The sequence below is a fragment of the Cervus elaphus genome, chromosome 4, assembly GCF_910594005.1.
Source record: "Cervus elaphus chromosome 4, mCerEla1.1, whole genome shotgun sequence".
Lineage (NCBI taxonomy): Eukaryota > Metazoa > Chordata > Mammalia > Artiodactyla > Cervidae > Cervus > Cervus elaphus.
The window spans coordinates 5,849,995-5,859,403 of record NC_057818.1 but is presented as its reverse complement, the minus strand read 5'-3'; positions in this window follow the sequence as shown (position 1 = coordinate 5,859,403).

Here is a 9,409-nt window from a genome sequence, read left to right as displayed (position 1 = left end):
AGACTCTGAATTAGAGTGATTGGCCAAAGACCACCCGGAAACTAATCCCATCACCGTAAAACCCAAGACTGCGAGCCACGCGGCAGAGCAGTTCTCCTGGGTTCCCTTACCTACTGCTCTCCACCCGGGTGCCCTTTCCCAATAAAATCTCTTGCTTTGTCAGCATGTGTCTCCTCGGACAATTCATTTCAGAGTGTTAGACAAGAGCCCAGTTTCGGGCCCTGGAAGGGGTCCCCCTTCCTGCAACAAGACGAACATTCTCCACCTTTGCTGGCTTTGGAGACTGTTAAACGGTAGGGGGCAGAATGAGGAAAAGCTGAGCAGAAAGTCTCTGCCAAGGAGTGTTTCTGACCATCTCACTGGTGAGAGCCAGAGGCTGGGGATCAGCTCTTCCCAGGCAGCCAGGACTCGAGGGACCACATCCTACAGTGGACAAGAGAGGAGCAAAACATTCTTCTCTTTCATCTGAAAGTGGTTTTTCAGGGCACAAGTGGTTTGTCGTACGGCAAAAGGCAGAGATTGGCTCCTAAATGTCTGAGAAGATACTGAGAGAGGTTTGCAGATTCACAGCACAAGAAAGTGAAAAATTGCAAACTAGGCCCCGAAGAAGGAAGAGATCCTTATAAATCATCTGTTGGAAAAGTAACCAGAAAATAGACCAGGTCATGTGTGTGCTCAGTCGTATCCAACTCTCTGTGACCCCATGGACTGCAGCCCACCAAGCTCCTCTGTCCAGGGAATTCTCCAGGGAGGAATCCTGGAGTGGGTTGCCATTTCCTTCTCCAGGGATCTTCCTGACCCAGGGATCAAACTCACATGTCCTGCATTGGCAGGTGGATTCTTTACCACTGAGCCACCTGGAAAGCCCAGAGCAGGTCTTACAAAATCTCAATCCACTCTGGAATCTGTGCAAGTCCTGCCTAAGGACGTTGTAAAGTGATACTGAAATAAACTATGTGCAAGAATTTAAGACCTAGTTCCCTGGAGGAATAGTGTATCACCTACAGCCTGTAAAAAATGTTCATGCAAATTGGACTGGACTTAATTTTAAAAAATTAAGAGGTGAACAAAGAAATAGGTCCAGGAAAATAACATTAGAAGCAGAGCCAGTGATCATCCTTATTTTAAGGGAAGCAGAGGAAAAGTTTAAAACTGTGATCTATATCAAGAGGAAAGATGATTAAGTTAGAGAATTTCCACAGACAACTGGAATTCATAAAAATTCCTTCATGATTTTAGAGAAGACATTATTTTCTTAAATTGGATGCAAAAAGCAGTAATTATCTTTGAGTTTCGTTCATAATGCTGCAAATGTCAGGATCTACCTGTTTGGATTTTTTTTAGATATAATGTATTCATCCTTTTTAAAAAATGTATTGGAATATAACTGATGTACAATGTTGTATTAGGTTTTCAAGTATATAGCATAGGGATTCAGTTATGCATATACATATATTCATTCTTTTTCAGATTCTTCTTTCATGTAGGATATCAGAGAATACTGAGAAGAGTTCAAGTTCCCTGTGCTATAGAGTAGGTCATTGTTGACTATCTGTCTTATATATAGCAGTGTGTATATGTTAATTGCAAGTTCCTAATTTATCCGTGGAAAAGGTCAGTTTTCATTCCAATCCCAAAGAAAGGCAATGCCAAAGAATATTCAAACTACCGCACAATTGCACTCATCTCACATGCTAGTAAAGTAATGCTCAAAATTCTACAAGCCAGGCTTCAGCAATACGTGAACTGTGAAATTCCAGATATTAAAGCTGGATTTAGAAAAGGCAGAGAAACCAAACATCAAATTCTCAACATCTGCTGGATCATCAAAAAAGCAAGAGAGTTCCAGAAAAACATCTATTTCTGCTTTATTGACTATGCCAAAGCCTTTGACCCTGTGGATCACAATAAACCATGGAAAATTCTGAAAGAGATGGGAATACCAGACCACCTGACCTGCCTCTTGAGAAACCTGTATGCAGGTCAGGAAGCAACAGTTAGAACTGGACATGGAACAATAGACTGGTTCCAAATAAGAAAAGGAGTACATCAAGACTGTATGTTGTCACCCTGCTTATTTAACTTCTATGCAGAGTACATCATGAGAAACACTGGGCTGGAAGAAGCACAAGCTGGAATCAAGATTGCTGGGAGAAATATCAATAACCTGAGATATGCAGATGACACCACCCTTATGGCAGAAAGTGAAGAGGAACTAAAGAGCCTCTTGATGAAAGTGAAAGAGGAGAGTGAAAAAGTTGGCTTAAAGCTCAACATTCAGAAAACTAAGATCATGGCATCCGGTCCCATTATTTCATGGCAAATAGATGGGTAAACAGTGGAAACAGTGTCAGACTTTTTTTTGGGGGGCTCCAAAATCACTGCAGATGGTGATTGCAGCCATGAAATTAAAAGATGCTTACTCCTTGGAAGGAAAGTTATGACCAACCTAGATAGCATATTAAAAAGCAGAGACATTACTTTGTCAACAAAAGTCCGTCTGGTCAAGGCTATGGTTTTTCCAGTGATCAGGTATGGATGTGGGAGTTGGACTGTGAAGAAAGCTGAGCGCCGAAGAATTGATGCTTTTGAACTGTGGTGTTGGAGAAGACTCTTGAGAGTCCCTTGGACTGCAAGGAGATCTAACCAGTCCATCCTAAAGGAGATCAGTCCTGGGTATTCATTGGAAGGACTGATGCTGAAGCTGCAACTCCAATACTTTGGCCACCTCATGCAAAGAGTTGACTCATTGGAAAAGACCCTGATTCTGGGAGGGATTGGGGGCAGGAGGAGAAGGGGGCGACAGAGGATGAGATGGCTGGATGGCATCACTGACTTGATGGACATGGGTTTGGTTAGATTCTGGGAGTTGGTGATGGACACGGAGGCCTGGCATGCTGCGATTCATGGGGTCGCAAAGAGTCGTACATGACTGAGTGACTGAACTGAACTGAATTTATCCCTCACCCTCCACACAGTTCCCCTTTAGTAAGTTTTTTTTTTTTAATCTATGAGTCTGTTCCTATTTTGTAAATAAGTTCATTGTATCATTTAAAATATTAGATTCCACATATGAGTGAAACCATATGATAATTGTCTTTCTCTGTCCAAGTTAGTATGATTTCTCAGTCCATCCTTGCTGTAAATGGCATTATTTCATTATTTTTTATGGCCGAGTAATAGTCCATTGTATATATGTGCCACATCTTCTTTATCCATTTTTCTGTTAAAGGACGTTTAGGTTGTTTACGTGTCTTGGCTATTGTAAATAGTGAACAGTAGGGAGAGTGTATCTTTTGGAATTACTGCTTTCTCCACGTATTTGCCCAGGAATGGGGTTGCTGGTCTTTGGTGGCTCCCCTTGTAATTCCTTAAGGAGCCTCCATACTGGTCTCCATAGTGGTTGTACCAGTTTACATTCCCACCAACAGGAGGTTCCCTTTTTTCCAAACCCTCTCCAGCATTTATTGTTTTAGACTTTTGATGATGGCCATTTTGACCAGTGTGGAATGATTCCTCACTGCAGTTTCGATTTGCATTTCTCTGATAATTAGTTATGCTGGCATCATTTCATGTGCTTTTTGGCCATCTGTATGTCTTCTTTGGAGCAATGTCAATTTAGAGGATCTCCCTGTTTTTTAAGGCTGAATAATACTCCATTGTGGGTGTACACATGTACATATCACAATTTTTTTAATTCATTCATCTGTTAAGAGACCCTTAGATTGTTCCCGTAGCCTGGCTATCACAAATATTAAACACATAGAAGCAGAGAATAGAATGATTTTTACCAGGGGTGGGGAGGGAAGGAAATTGAAGAGCAGGGAGAGAAGGGGCACAAAGCTGCAATTATGCGGGAGGAACAAGCATAGAGGTCAAGTGCAGAGCGTGATGATAGTTAATAATATTGTGTTGAATACTGGAAATTTTCTAAGGGAGTGCATTTCAGATGCTTTCATCACAAGAGAAATGGTAACTGTATGAGGAGATGATATGTTAATTAGCTTGAATATAGTAAGATGGATATTTTCAGTATCGATATGTGTATCAAAGCATCATGTTGTTTACCTTAAATATATATTATTTAAAAATGAATAAAATATCATTTTGAGAAAAAAAGGAGTAATTATATAGGATAATTTTGACAAACAGAATTCTGTGAGCACCAAGAACTTTTGGTCATTAAACATCAAGAAACCATTCAAAAGGCAAGACAGAGAGTGGGCAATGTTATTTGCAATATTTGACAAAGGATTCAGGCATAGAATGGATTAGCAACTTCAACAAATGACTCTTCACAAATGAAAACACCAGTATGCCAATTAGTGTATAAGAAGATGCTCCACATTAGCAATCATCCAAAAATACAGGCTTATAACTACCGCAGTGGACAGAACTGAAAAGGGATGGAGAATAAAGTAACGTGAGTTTTGCTGATAGAAAGGAAATGGTTACTAGCACCTTGGACAGTTCTTTGTTTCTGTATACTGATTACTGTGTGGATATTCTAAGACACAGTCCTCCTTCAGCTACCAGGTTGAAATGCACAGAATAGCTCCATTAAAGGTGTATAATCATGTTCATGGCAGCATTATTGACAATGACTCAAACCCATATCAGTTCAGTTCAGTTCAGTCGCTCAGTCTTGTCCGACTCTTTGCGACCCCATGAACCGCAGCACGCCAGGCCTCCCTGTCCATCACCAACTCCCAGAGTCCACCCATACCCATGTCCATTCAGTCAGTGATGCCATCCAACCATCTTATTCTCTGTCATCCCCTTCTCCTCCTGCCCTCATTCTTTCCCAGCATCAGGGTCTTTTCATATGAGTCAGCTTTTCGCATCAGGTGGCCAAAGTATTGGAGTTTCAGCTTCAGCATCAGTCCTTCCAATGAACACCCAGGACTGATCTCCTTTAGGATGGACTGGTTGGATGTCCTTGCAGTCCAAGGGACTCTCAAGAGTCTTCTCCAACACCACAGCTCAAAAGCATCAATTCTTCTGCACTCAGCTTTCTTTATAGTCCAACTCTTACATCCATACATGACTACTGGAAAAACCATAGCCTTGACTAGACGGACCTTTGTTGACAAAGTAATGTCTCTGCTTTTTAATATGCTATCTAGGTTGGTCATAACTTTCCTTCCAAGGAGTAAGCGTCTTTTAATTTGATGGTTGCAATCACCATCTGCAGTGATTCTGGAGCCCAAAAAAATAAAGTCAGCCACTGTTTCCAGCAGGAGAAGGAGGGGACAACAGAGGATGAGATGGTTAGATGTCATCACCGACTCAATGGACATGGGTTTGGGGGGACTCTGGGAGTTGGTGATGGACAGGGAGGCCTGGCATGGTGCAGTTCACGGGGTCCCAAAGAGTCAGACACGACTGAGTGAACTGAACTGAACGATTTCCACTGTTTCCCCATCTATTTGCCATGAAATGATGGGAGCAGATGCCATGATCTTAGTTTTCTGAATGTTGAGCTTTAAGCCAACTTTTTCACTCTCCTCTTTCACTTTCATCAAGAAGCTCTTTAGTTCTTCTTCACTTTCTGCCATAAGGGTGGTGTCCATATACTCACCAACTATAGAATGGATACATAATTTATAGTATATCCATACAATGGAATAATATTCAATATATTAAAAAAGGAAAGAATTTGAGTTATGCTGTAAGAAACAACTGTGGACAAATTTAGCTAACATAATGTTGAACAACAGAAGGAAGACACAAACATAAATGTGTTGTGTTAGTACACTTCTGTAGATTTCATAAACAATCACAACTAAACATTGGGATTAGAAGTCTAAATCATGGTTATATTTGGCTGGAGGTTATGATCCATAGTGGCTAAAGGCTTTGTACTGATATTTGATTTCTTAACAAAAACAATATTTACACTAATATATTCATTTTAAATGTATTAGCTGGTTCCCTTGTAGTGTGTAGTCTAATAGCATGTACTCAGTCCCCTGATAGCTAAGTAGGTAAAGAATCCACCTGCAATGCAGGAGACCTGGGTTTGATCCCTGGATTGGGAAGATCCCCTGGAGAAGGGAAAGGCTACCCACTCCCGTATTCTGGCCTAGAGAATCCCATGGACTGTATAGTCCATGGGGTTGCAAAAAGTTGGACACAACTGAGTGACTTTCACTTTCACTCAGTCCTTGAGAATCCTGCAAGTTTTCCTTCATAAAATTGTTATAAATTTATAGTCCAACCAGAGCACGAACTTTTGTAGCTCGTGTTTATGTATAAATAGCATTTGCCTTCTCTCTAGCCAGAATTTACCACCTTCTCAGCTTCCCCAAAGTGAAGACCACTTATCATTTTAACTTTTAGAACACAAGCACATTAGGCATAGCTATTTCACCATTTCTCGGTTATTAGAATCATCCTCTTTATTATCATAGAAAAGAATTAGTACATGACTTGGGCTTCTGTCTGGGCAAACTGGGTTGTGCTGTGGGTTCTTCAGATGACTCAGATGATGCATTTCTACTCTGGTGTCCCTCCCCTCCCTCCCTTAGTCAATCTGCCTGTGAATGTCTGGAAGTGGTCGTGTTCAGATGGAGCGGTACACGAATGTGGAGACACCGTGTCTCCCCATAAGCACAGTGTCTGTCATTCAGTCACTCAGTCGTGTCCAACTCTCTGTGACCCCATGGACTGCAGCACGCCAGGCTTCTCTGTCCTTCACCAGCTCCCGGAGCTTGCTCAAACTCATGTCCATTGAGTTGGTGATGCCATCCAGCCATTTCATCCTCTGTTGTCCCCTTCTCCTCCTGCCCCCAATCTTTCCCAGCATCAGGGTCGCAGCATCAGCATCAGTGAGTTGGCTCTTCACATCAAGTGGCCAAAGTATCGGAGCTTCAGCTTCAGCATCAGTCCTTCCAATGAATATTCAGGGTTAATTTCGTTTAGGATTGAGTGGTTAGATGTCCTTGCAGTCCAAGGCACTCTCAAGAGTTTTCTCCTATGCCAGTTCAAAAGCATCAATTCTTTGGCACTCAGCCTTCTTTATAGTCCAACTTTCACCTCCATACATGACTACTGGAAAAACCATAGCTTTGACTCAACATACCTTTGTCGGCAAAGTAATTTTGCATGATGTACTCTGCCTTTAAGTTAAATAAGCGGGGTGACAATATACAGCCTTGGCGATCTCCTTTCACAACACATTAATTTCCTTAAATTTCAATTAGTACTCTTTACAAGATCCAGGAATCAGCAAAGTCAGCCTCAATCAGAACCTAACATTTATATTGCACCAGTGCGATTTTATTTTTGCTGTGCTTTGCTTTTATATTTATATCTGTTCGTTTGTCAGGGTTAACATGCCCTTGGTTCTATACGATAACACTATTTCTCCCCAAAGAGAAGTTAATATACTCTATGAAAATATTACTATATCTGGTCATTTCTTTTTAGATTTAACAATCTCATAATGCTTTATCTATTGTCTTGCTTTGTAGATTTACTGATTCATATTGTAAATTTTTACTATCTTCACCATCCACACTTCCTCTACCATTTGGAAGAAAAAATATTTTACTCTAAACAAATGGTGCTTTAATTGTCAGCAAATAATACTTGCAGAAATAGAAGCTATCATCACCTTGTTGATCTGTGAATCACTATTCAAGGAGACATTTTAGCCGGAACACTCAGATCAGATTAACTCTGCAGGCTGGTGTTCTGTCTGGGGAAAGGGAGTGAGATTTAGGGGGACACTGGCAAGAACAGCCAGTGAGCTCTTCCCCTAATAAAGCCTCGTTTATTCCCTTAATAAAACACTCTATCAAATCTCTTTAGCTTTTACAATCTGAGTAGGGGAGTTCAGCTCAAGATGATAGCAGCCTAGTTTGTGACAGGCTGACTTTACCCTGAGAACTACTGGAAGAATCTGGACAAAAACAAATAAAACTGAGGCTATCAAGAGATCTACCTTTAAGGCAGTGAGTATTTGGGGGAACTAGTGCCTTAGGAAGCACTGCAGAGGAAAATAAAAAAGCCAAGCTATGTGAGTATGGCATTTGGCCCCATTGTTCATTCAAGGCAATGACAAGTCTAAAATCAGTTGCTTAGAGACTGAGAAGAAGAAAAAATATGTATACATGGTCCTATGGAAACGGCAGAAGGAAGCAAAATGGAGTTTATATTCACCCAAGAGGAGGGGTCCTTGGAAATCAGTAGGTGGTTCTATTGGGTCACAAGGTTATAGGTGAACCAGAAACCAGCCTTCACTAATTCGAAAACTTCTACTTTGAAATCTGCTCAATTCTCATCTAGATTAAGGAGATCATCTCTAATCCAGCTGTCTTCCTGGAGCAGAAGTAAATCCTTATTCTATATTTCATATAAATATATAGGATTCAATAAATATAATTTTACATAAAAGAAGAAAAGTCTGCTCAATTCTCATCTAGATTAAGGAGATCATCTCTAATCCAGCTGTCTTCCTGAAGCAGAAGTAAATCCTTATTCTATATTTCATATAAATATATAGGATTCAATAAATATAATTTTACATAAAAGAAGAAAAGACTAAGAATCAAGGAAAAACTGTGTAATAAAAGCAGATGTCAAAGAATAGCAACTAAAATATCAGATATATACCTTGAAATAATGATAGTTAACCCCAATTATCTCTGTTCAGACTCTATAGAGCCTGTGAGCTACTCAATTTTCTTTCCACAAAGCTCTACTTTGCTTAAGAGATCCACAGTGTGTGCCTTTTGTATGGAACAAAAAATCCTGACTGACCGAAAGGAAAACACTGAATATTCAGGCATCTCCTTGACTTCAAAGAACCAAAACTTTAAAGGAATATCAACAAGAAATAATTAAGACTTCCTGGCGGAGACATTGCAACAGAAGGTAGCTTTGTGAGTTGCATTTGGACCTCATGTTAAACATCTGGAGAATCATAAGTACTCTGAGAGAGTATCCAGTGAAACCACTTTCTGAACAGAGACCCATATAAGCTGAGATATTAAAAGAGAATGTTCTAGGCATGGAAAGGAAGCTGTTAATCAGATATTGATATAAGGAAGCTACCTTAAGCTGTAGAACAGGAGGATCTGAATTCCTGTCCGGAGTATATTCAAGCTTAAGTGTTTAATCTAAATGCAAGAGAAGTATTTTAAAAATCCTTTTGTACCAAAAAAAAAAAAAACCCATGAAAAGTAAAAATTTAACTTGGAGTAGGGGTAGAAAATAGAATTCTATATCTTTAGAATAAAATTCTATATCTTTAATTTGCTATTCTCCCTTTGCTTTAATTACCACTAATCTTTAAAATGGAAAGAAAAAAAAGTTTGGCCTGTAATTTTCTTTTTTTTTTTTGGTGGTGTCTTTGTCTGGTTTTGGTTTCAGGTTGATGGTGACCTCATAGAATGTTTTTGAA